We start from the raw sequence: 9,415 nt of genomic DNA on the forward strand, positions 1-9,415 counted from the left end.
GACTCCACAAATCCACAGTCAGACAGACTGTGTACAAATGGAGGAAATGCAAGACAATTGCTACCCTCCCCAGGCGTGCTCAACCAACAAAGATCACTTCAAAAGCAAGACGTGTAATAGTGCACGAGATCACAAAGGATCTCAGGGTAACTTCTAGCAGGGCACCCTAATCTCTGGGTAACTTCTAAGCAACTAAAGGTCTCTCTTATGATATTGTTCATGAATCCACCAACAGGAGAACACTGAGCAACTATGGTGTGCAAGGCAGAGTTGCGAGGAGAAAGCCATCCCTTACAGAAAAAACACATGAACTTCACATGTGCAAAAATTCATGTGATCACGTGACCACATGCACATGTGATTTTGCAAATGTGAAATTTAACATCTAAAAACGTGATTTTGCACATGTGAAATATGTGTTTTGCACATGGGAAATGTGTGCTTTTGGAACATTTGCACATGTGAGTACATGTGAAACATGTTAAATTTCCATTAGAGCCCCATGAGATCACATGTGAAACCTATGAGATCACATGTTAAACCTGAAAATTCCCATGTGAAACCTATAATTACATGTGAAACCAATAATCACATGTGAAACGTAAAATTCCCATTAGAGACCCATGGAATAACATTTGAAACCCATCAACAATCTATGTTAAACCTACACCACATGTAAACCTGCAACTTCATGTGAAACCCATGTAAAAATCATTCAGCAAAATACCACAGAAAACGGTAGGCCTACCATGTTCTTTTGTAGGGCCTATAGCCATGTTTCCCAACATTAAAACAAATAATTCAAATTGAGCTTTTATTTCATTTCAAAAATATGCAGTACAAATTGAATGTTTAAAACAAACAAAGCAAAACCAAATTAAAATTATACATAAAAAAAAGCCGCTAAAACGATTATGTATAAGGGCATGTGTGTGTATTGTGTGTTTGTGAACGTGTGTAGTCTCAGTCCTCTGTGCCTCCTTCAGCAGGCATCCTGTTTTGGGATAGAAAAACAATCAAAGATTAGGGCAGTGCAAACACAAGTCTATCCTGATAAACTAAGCAAAGTAAATAGGGTCAATCAGAGCAAATAATGCAAAAGTGCTGCTTCAGGGTGTAACATCTCGGTGCTCTTTGGTTGTTTGGGATAATTAAGATATAAGAACTTAGGAACTCCAAGGCACCCGAAGTAAGTAGAAAAAAGTTAAAAAGCCTTTATTTCATTCATGGCTTAAACATTAAAATTGGTGACAGATCCACCTACGCGTTGGGTAATTTTGGGTAAATAGGGTCAATTTTGATTTCATGATACACGTTTTATTTTAAGGTTGAAAATAAGGTGTTTGAAGCTGCTTTTGATTTTCACAGATGACTGATTTGCTGTGTTCGGATTTAAAGACTGTTAGCTATTAAGCCTATATATTTTTAGTGATATTATTATTATTAATTTGTAATTGTATTGTTAATAGTGTCATTAAATGTTTTGTGAATATGCTATGGAAACAAAAAATGCGGGTGAACAGCAATGTCGTTTTCATCTTGGCTTAAAACAACTGTATAAGAGTGATGCGTCTCTTTTATAAAAAGCACTTTTGACAATTTGTGAATAAATCACAAAATAGACTGAGGAATAGACTGATGTTGGATCATCTGAAGATTACCTTTCTGCTCGTCTCCTCAGATCTTTTAACTTCTGTGCCATGCAGACCTTGATCTCAGTGCCTCCGATGCCTGGGTGTGTCTTTTTGACATGGTCTGTAAGAAATGAGATTGATAATATTCAAATTTGAAAACAAGTTTGGAGTTAGTTGCCAAAGAGAGCCTAAATAATACAAGAATCCATACTGTGTAAAACAGATGTCAGTGTTTCATCCAAGAGTGCAAAAGTATTATTTTCATTAGAGTATGTTTGCTTTGGAGATGTGAAAAATAATTTTTTTGTGTGCTAAAGGAGTCATGAAATGGATAATCAAAATATTCTTGATATATACACATTTAAGAGGTGAGATTAGAAAATGATATTTTTAGTGCAAAACACTTTGCAAACTTTATGAACTCCAGGAACAAAATATAATGCTTTCACATTATGGTTGGTGCTGAGCCAAAGACGGACGTCTATGTTGGGTAAATTTAGTGTGTTACTGTATTTTGTGCTTTTCAAAGTAGTATTTAATCCTGTGTTAATACGAATTCAACCCAATCAAGTTTATTAATATGTACATTTGTATTTCTGTATTGCAGTTTCACAGTGCTTCTGATAAAGCACCCTAAACGTCCTATGCTTCCTGGGTGTTTATTGAAGAACCTGTTAGCTGTCTGCCAAGCTAGAAGTCCTACCCACATTTTAGTAAGGGCAGAACAATTGATAAAAAATATTTAAACATGCTTACCAATTATTAGCTGCACTTTTTCTAGGTCAAGGCTCTTTCTTTTTTCACCAACAACCCCTTTTTTTCCAGTGACGGAGCATGTTGCCATCTCTTCGAAAGAGAAAATCGAGTCCATTAAAGTTCTGGTTAACTTTTTGTAACCCTCACATCTTTGAGCCTGATCCAACACAACTGCATTCATTAAGTCAGTTACAGACTTGTTCTGCAAAACAAAAACAAAAAAACATTCACAGAATTGTCAACATTGTGTTTGTTATTTTCTAATGATTAAATCACAATTAACTTCCTGTTTTCTACAACTTTCACTAGGCAGCAAAAATCTACCATTAAACTTGAAAGAAAATGAAGATTGATATCAACTGATATGACATTTTTTTTTAATATGATACCTTTTACATAGATATATAAACAGACGACGACAACACACGTGCATTATATTGCATTGCATATAATGTGTGCTGGTCAACTTTTTATTAAGAAAAAAAATCAAGAAACCACTAGAAAACAGTAATAAAAAAAAACTAAAAAACATTGTGTGTACAATTTAGATAGGCTACTTAATTTATTATTCCAATATCCAAATATGATACTTAACACCACAGGGAACTTACAAAAATATAACTAATATTATTTTATTGCATTTGTATTAGTTGTTTGAAGAATAAAAAAAAACAATTGGTCGGTCTTAACGCAAGTTTACAACCGGCAAGTCGGTCCTAAATTGTCGGGTTACGGCAAACAAGAATATTTTTATGGCCTGAAATCACTTCTCCTAAATGTAAATCATACCTTTATCTGGCCAGTTTGGTAAGGAGTGGTTAGGTGGGTTTTAGAAGTGGGTACTGGGTGGCGTGGGGCCGACTGAGCTGCCTGAATGGCATCTTTGACAGCTTTTGTGATTGTATCCGCAAGTCCTACATTCAAATCAAAGGAATGAACAGTTAACACACATCAGTCGAGTTGTGACTTATTAGTTGTAGTATTTATATTATTAAAATATTATAATCAGTTCCTCCAGTTTTTCACTATTAATATTATTTTCATGAGAATAAAGATGTTTATGTCAGTGAGTGGTCAGTGTGAAACAATGCAAAGGCGATACATGTATGAATGATCAAATTAAAATAGTTCACCCAAAAATCTAAATTTTGTCATCACTTACTCACCCTCAAGCTGTTCCAAACCTCTTTTGTGTTTAAGAAAGAAACTCGTACAGGTTTGTAACAACTTGAGGGTGAATTTTTGGGTGCACATTTCTTGAAATTACCACCACAAAATCAGTCATTTTGATCGCAAAACTGGAATGGAAATGCTTACCCTCTTGCATTTGAAAATTTAATTTTCTCAAACGTCTTATCTCCTTTTACTTTGTTTTTAGCCTCTCCTCAAGCTCCTTTATATCATTTTTGTAGTCTCTCTATCAGTGTAGAAAGAGGAAAAGTGTACAAGACAAAGAAAATAGAGAAAGCCACTTGAAGTGCTGAAGAACTTTCTAGAATCTTGTAATTATGAAAAGATATCTCTGTTATCTGTTGCTCAGGTAGACAACTAGCGTAAAGAATTGTGTTTTGTTTTTCCCTCACCATGTACTGCCTATTAGTGACATATGCATGAAAAAGACCCTTTTGCCACATAAATAAGTGTAAACAAATCAGATTCATTTACATTTACCTTAGGCCGTTTTGGAGTCCAGATTGCATCATGCTCTGGAGTCATGGAGTCATCCTCTGTCTGAAAAACAAGTGTATGGAGTGTAAAGGGTCAGCTGTAATTATGAATAATTAAACAGGTTCCATCCAAAATAGTTTGAAGCTCAAGTGTGTAAAAACTTCTATGATAAACATATGACCAGTGGCGTCTCGTCGAGGCAAGGGAGGCACAGCCTACCCCAGATTTTGATGTGAAAATGGGAGAAGGTGACGCTTCTTAGCAATCACGCCACTGGCCTTGTGCCGTTCTCTCATGGCTCTCGCCCCGCCCTGCTCGTCACACTAATGCCTGGTTCAGATTACACGATTTTAACACGATCCGTTTGACATAGGGTGTCATGGGGATTCGCAAACGACAACGGGCGTCGGGACGCAAGATTCGATCATTTCATCTCGTATAGTGTGTCATAGTGGGCGACAACCTACCCACTGCGCAATGTGACGTCGTAGTGACATCTTTTCCATGTCATTTTGGACGTCCAATTTCCGTCCATTGATGGGGTTGTTTTGTAACGCCAGGCGACGTCTTTTTTCGACGTCTACCGCATGTCTAATGTGTATATCACAACTGCCATAGACGTCCAAATGACGTCCAAAAAAAATAAGCAAGATTAGGTCAAATGTTGAACGTCAAAATGACGTCCAAGTTGGGTCATGGTTGAACGTCCAAATAGTGGACCTAGTTTGGACGTCGAATAGATGTCCAGAATTGGTCATGGACCGACGGACCCAATATAGACATGATCTGCACGTCTATCCGACGTCCAATGTTTAGTGGGTACGTCTGCGATGCTTCACGACATCACGACAAAAAGACTAGCATGTTACATTTTTTAACAGTCCTCCACGACGACGGCGCGCGAGTGAGTGATTGAGGGAGAGTGAGTGAGTGAGAGTGTGAGTGAGTGTGTGTCTGTGTGTGTGTGCGTGAGTGAGTGTGTGAGTAAGAGAGCGTGTGTGTGAGAGAGAGAGTGCGTGTACGTGAGTGTGTGAGTGAGTGCGTGTGTGAGTGCGGGTAGGCTATGTGAGTGAGCGTGTGTGTGAGTAAGAGAGCGTGTGTGTGAGTAAGAGAGCGTGTGTGTGAGAGAGAGAGTGCGTGTACGTGAGTGAGTGAGTGAGTGTGTGTGTGAGTGAGTGCGTGTGTGAGTGAGTGCGGGTAGGCTATGTGAGTGAGCGTGTGTGTGAGAGAGAGAGTGCGTGTATGTGAGTGAGTGAGCGTGAGTGTGTGTGTGAGTGAGTGCGTGTGTGAGTGTGTGAGTAAGAGAGCGTGTGTGTGAGAGAGAGAGTGCGTGTACGTGAGTGAGTGAGCGTGAGTGTGTGTGTGAGTGAGTGCGTGTGTGAGTGAGTGCGGGTAGGCTATGTGAGTGAGCGTGTGTGTGAGAGAGAGAGTGTGTGTGTGAGTGAGTGAGTGCGTGTGTGAGTGCGGGTAGGCTATGTGAGTGAGCGTGTGTGTGAGTAAGAGAGCGTGTGTGTGAGTAAGAGAGCGTGTGTGTGAGAGAGAGAGTGCGTGTACGTGAGTGAGTGAGTGAGTGTGTGTGTGAGTGAGTGCGTGTGTGAGTGAGTGCGGGTAGGCTATGTGAGTGAGCGTGTGTGTGAGAGAGAGAGTGCGTGTATGTGAGTGAGTGAGCGTGAGTGTGTGTGTGAGTGAGTGCGTGTGTGAGTGTGTGAGTAAGAGAGCGTGTGTGTGAGAGAGAGAGTGCGTGTACGTGAGTGAGTGAGCGTGAGTGTGTGTGTGAGTGAGTGCGTGTGTGAGTGAGTGCGGGTAGGCTATGTGAGTGAGCGTGTGTGTGAGAGAGAGAGTGTGTGTGTGAGTGAGTGAGTGCGTGTGTGAGTGCGGGTAGGCTATGTGAGTGAGCGTGTGTGTGAGTAAGAGAGCGTGTGTGTGAGTAAGAGAGCGTGTGTGTGAGAGAGAGAGTGCGTGTACGTGAGTGAGTGAGTGAGTGTGTGTGTGAGTGAGTGCGTGTGTGAGTGAGTGCGGGTAGGCTATGTGAGTGAGCGTGTGTGTGAGAGAGAGAGTGCGTGTATGTGAGTGAGTGAGCGTGAGTGTGTGTGTGAGTGAGTGCGTGTGTGAGTGTGTGAGTAAGAGAGCGTGTGTGTGAGAGAGAGAGTGCGTGTACGTGAGTGAGTGAGCGTGAGTGTGTGTGTGAGTGAGTGCGTGTGTGAGTGAGTGCGGGTAGGCTATGTGAGTGAGCGTGTGTGTGAGAGAGAGAGTGTGTGTGTGAGTGAGTGAGTGCGTGTGTGAGTGCGGGTAGGCTATGTGAGTGAGCGTGTGTGTGAGAGAGAGAGTGTGTGTGTGAGTGAGTGAGTGCGTGTGTGAGTGCGGGTAGGCTATGTGAGTGAGCGTGTGTATGTGCGAGTGAATGAGTGTGTGAGACGGCTCGCGATGACTGCTGGGAAAGCAACGTGTAGTCTGACATGTCTCTTGTCCACGACATGACAAGATTTTTAGGAGTCAAAATCGTGTAATCTGACACAGTGACTATTGTAACAGACAAACAAATCGTGTAATCTGAACCAGGCATAAGTTTTCATGGGACTCAAGACTCAGCAACAGCAGTCAGCTTCACTAAACGGTCCAGTGCGCTCACTCAGACATTTAAGAAGGGATGGAAGTCAAGTGATAGGAGAGTGAAATTATATTTGTATTGTGTTGTATGTGTGTATTTTCCCACAACTTCTGACTTAAAGTGACCAAAAGAGCCATTTAAAGCAGTTAGGCAAATAATAATAACAATCATCATCATACTCGGCAGGGGATCCCCAGACATTACAATTTAGTGTGCCTCCTCTATTTTAAAACCCATGAGCCGTCACTGCATATGACATACAACAAATCATCAATAAATTATATCTAACTAAATTAAAATAAAAAGTCATTGAACAGGAAGAGACTAGATGAACATGTGTTTGGACAACATCTGCACCTGATGTTGAGGAGACTCGTCCTCGTCCTCGGAGTGAGTAGGCTTATCTTCCTCAGTATCTACTGTAGTCTGACAAAACAGTAAGTGCATTGCAAAGGGGAAGACAGAAGAGAATATAATGTAGACCAAAGTAATAGAAAGGAGGCAAAAATGAGAGAAATTGCAAATTAACCCTAAAACAGGCAACGTGACCTGGGAGTCACATAGCTTTTATTGTCTTTTTTGGGGCATAAGAACTATTTTTTCATCAAATCCTTTTATCATTTATCACAGCCTGGTCTGTGTTGATTATGCTGGTCACATGATTTGCTTCAATTCTTTTGTGATAAATTAGTCGGCCTGACCTAAATCCAACATGGCTACCTGTGGTGCAGGACATTCAGATTTTGAGGAAAGTAAATATATATTAAACTTACTTTTCTTCTGGAAAAATAATAATACAGTAATACTGCTAACATTAATTGTGAACATAAGGTGCTGAAGAAGAAAATTTATTAATATATGTTGTTATTTAGCACGTTTTGAAATATATGTGACTCCTGAGTCACGTTGCCTGTTTAGGGTATAAAAAAGGGATTAACCCTAATTTTGACCATCTTTGTGTTTTGAGTTTTTAATTCACTACATTACAATTAATCCTAATCTAATCATGACAAACTATATTGTTGGAAAGGTCTAAGACTCCTAAATAGATATTTTAGCACTGTTTTTTGTTACAAATTATGTAGGAACCTTAATAGAATTTATGACAAGAGTGCACCTCAAAAAAATCTACATCATAACAGGAGTTCTGGCGTTTGTCACAAAACGTCGACTCACATTTTTAATAATTGAAACTTTGGTTTTCATGCTAAAAGTTCATAACAAAATTAACATATAATCTAGTATTTGTCAATAAAAAAAGTATAAAATAATATATTTCTCTAAAAAGTATAATATATTTATTATCCTCTAAAATATAATATTATCTTTTTATCGCCCTTTATTACATCACATGTTAGTAGTTATAAATTAGGTATCATTTGAAATCTTACAAACTCAGAATTCATCCTGTAAAAACCGTTTTGAAATTGGACGTTGGGTTACCATAGAAACGGTACTCTTTAACTTATGTCCAGATTATATAAAAAAAGGACAAATGTTTTTTTTTTTTTTGCTTATCATTTTCCACTCTTGCCTGTTTATGGGTTAAGAATCATTTTAGATTTGACTATTATAGAGGCCATATATCTCAATGTAACGTTACCTTTGGTTTTGATGGAGTCGCCATTTTGTGCGTCTCTATCCACTGACACTCAGCCTTTTTAATTTGCCCAAGGCTCTCTGTATTCAAACAAAGCAAAAGTGATTATAAAAGTGTTGAGCAGAATCTTTAACATATATTAAAAACCATGAGGAAAATAACTAATCAAAAGCACATAACGTTAGTAACGTTATTTCTTAATAGCGAGGCTAATACAGTAACGTTAACGTAACATTAGCTAATCTAACGTTAGTTTAACTAAAAAACGTTCGCAATCTTGCTAGCTAATGTTAAATACGTCACAAAATCACTTAACAAATCTACCAAATCGTTGTCTGAAGGTTAAGTAACAATGAGCTGGTCATCATCGACCATAAAATTGTGCTAAATATTAATTGATTCACTTACCATTAACAGCGAGTATTTGGGCCGGAAAAGCTTTCCAGCCGCATTTAGGTGGTTTTACTCCAACCGCTCCGTGTTCCACCAGGCCAATCCTCTTTGGGTCATTTAACATTTTTCTGTCCTTCACATGCTTCTCCAAGCCCACACTTACTCGGTTTTCTTTTACCCATTTTACGAGCACATACATGGCTGCAGCTTTCTTGACTTCTATCTACGTTATATACTATCTCTATTACGTACGTACTTATTTTGTCTTTGATTTGATTTTGCAACAGGCAGCAAAAAAGAGCGCCAATCGTAGCCAATCAGATCCGTCGGAAAAAGAAAAAAAAAACACTCGCGTCATAATTTCTGTCGTTTGGCGCCCACACACACTGAAGGAAGAGTTGAAGTTAGAGGACTTTAAAATGGAGCCGTCTAAGAAAAGAAGGAGATTTTACAGAAGATATTTGCGAGATGACAACGAACCCTTACCCCGGACGACAAAATACCGTATGGAGAAAATTGGTAATGTGAACTATCTACTAATTGAAAATATGGAGCGATTTTCGTGCCAATATTTATAAATATATTTATCAAACAAATCCAGTGTTTTGCAAATAAACAAAATCTGCCCGTACTCGTGTGAGAAAATCAAGCCAAGTTTCCTCATAAAAAGGCAAGAGTTGTAACACACAATACATATATTTGTGAATACCTCTTCATTTTCTCTCAAACAGTTTTGTATTTGAAAATAACTTTGCG

The sequence above is a fragment of the Barbus barbus genome (genome assembly GCF_936440315.1).
Source record: "Barbus barbus genome assembly, chromosome: 4".
In the NCBI taxonomy this organism is placed as follows: Eukaryota; Metazoa; Chordata; class Actinopteri; order Cypriniformes; family Cyprinidae; genus Barbus; species Barbus barbus.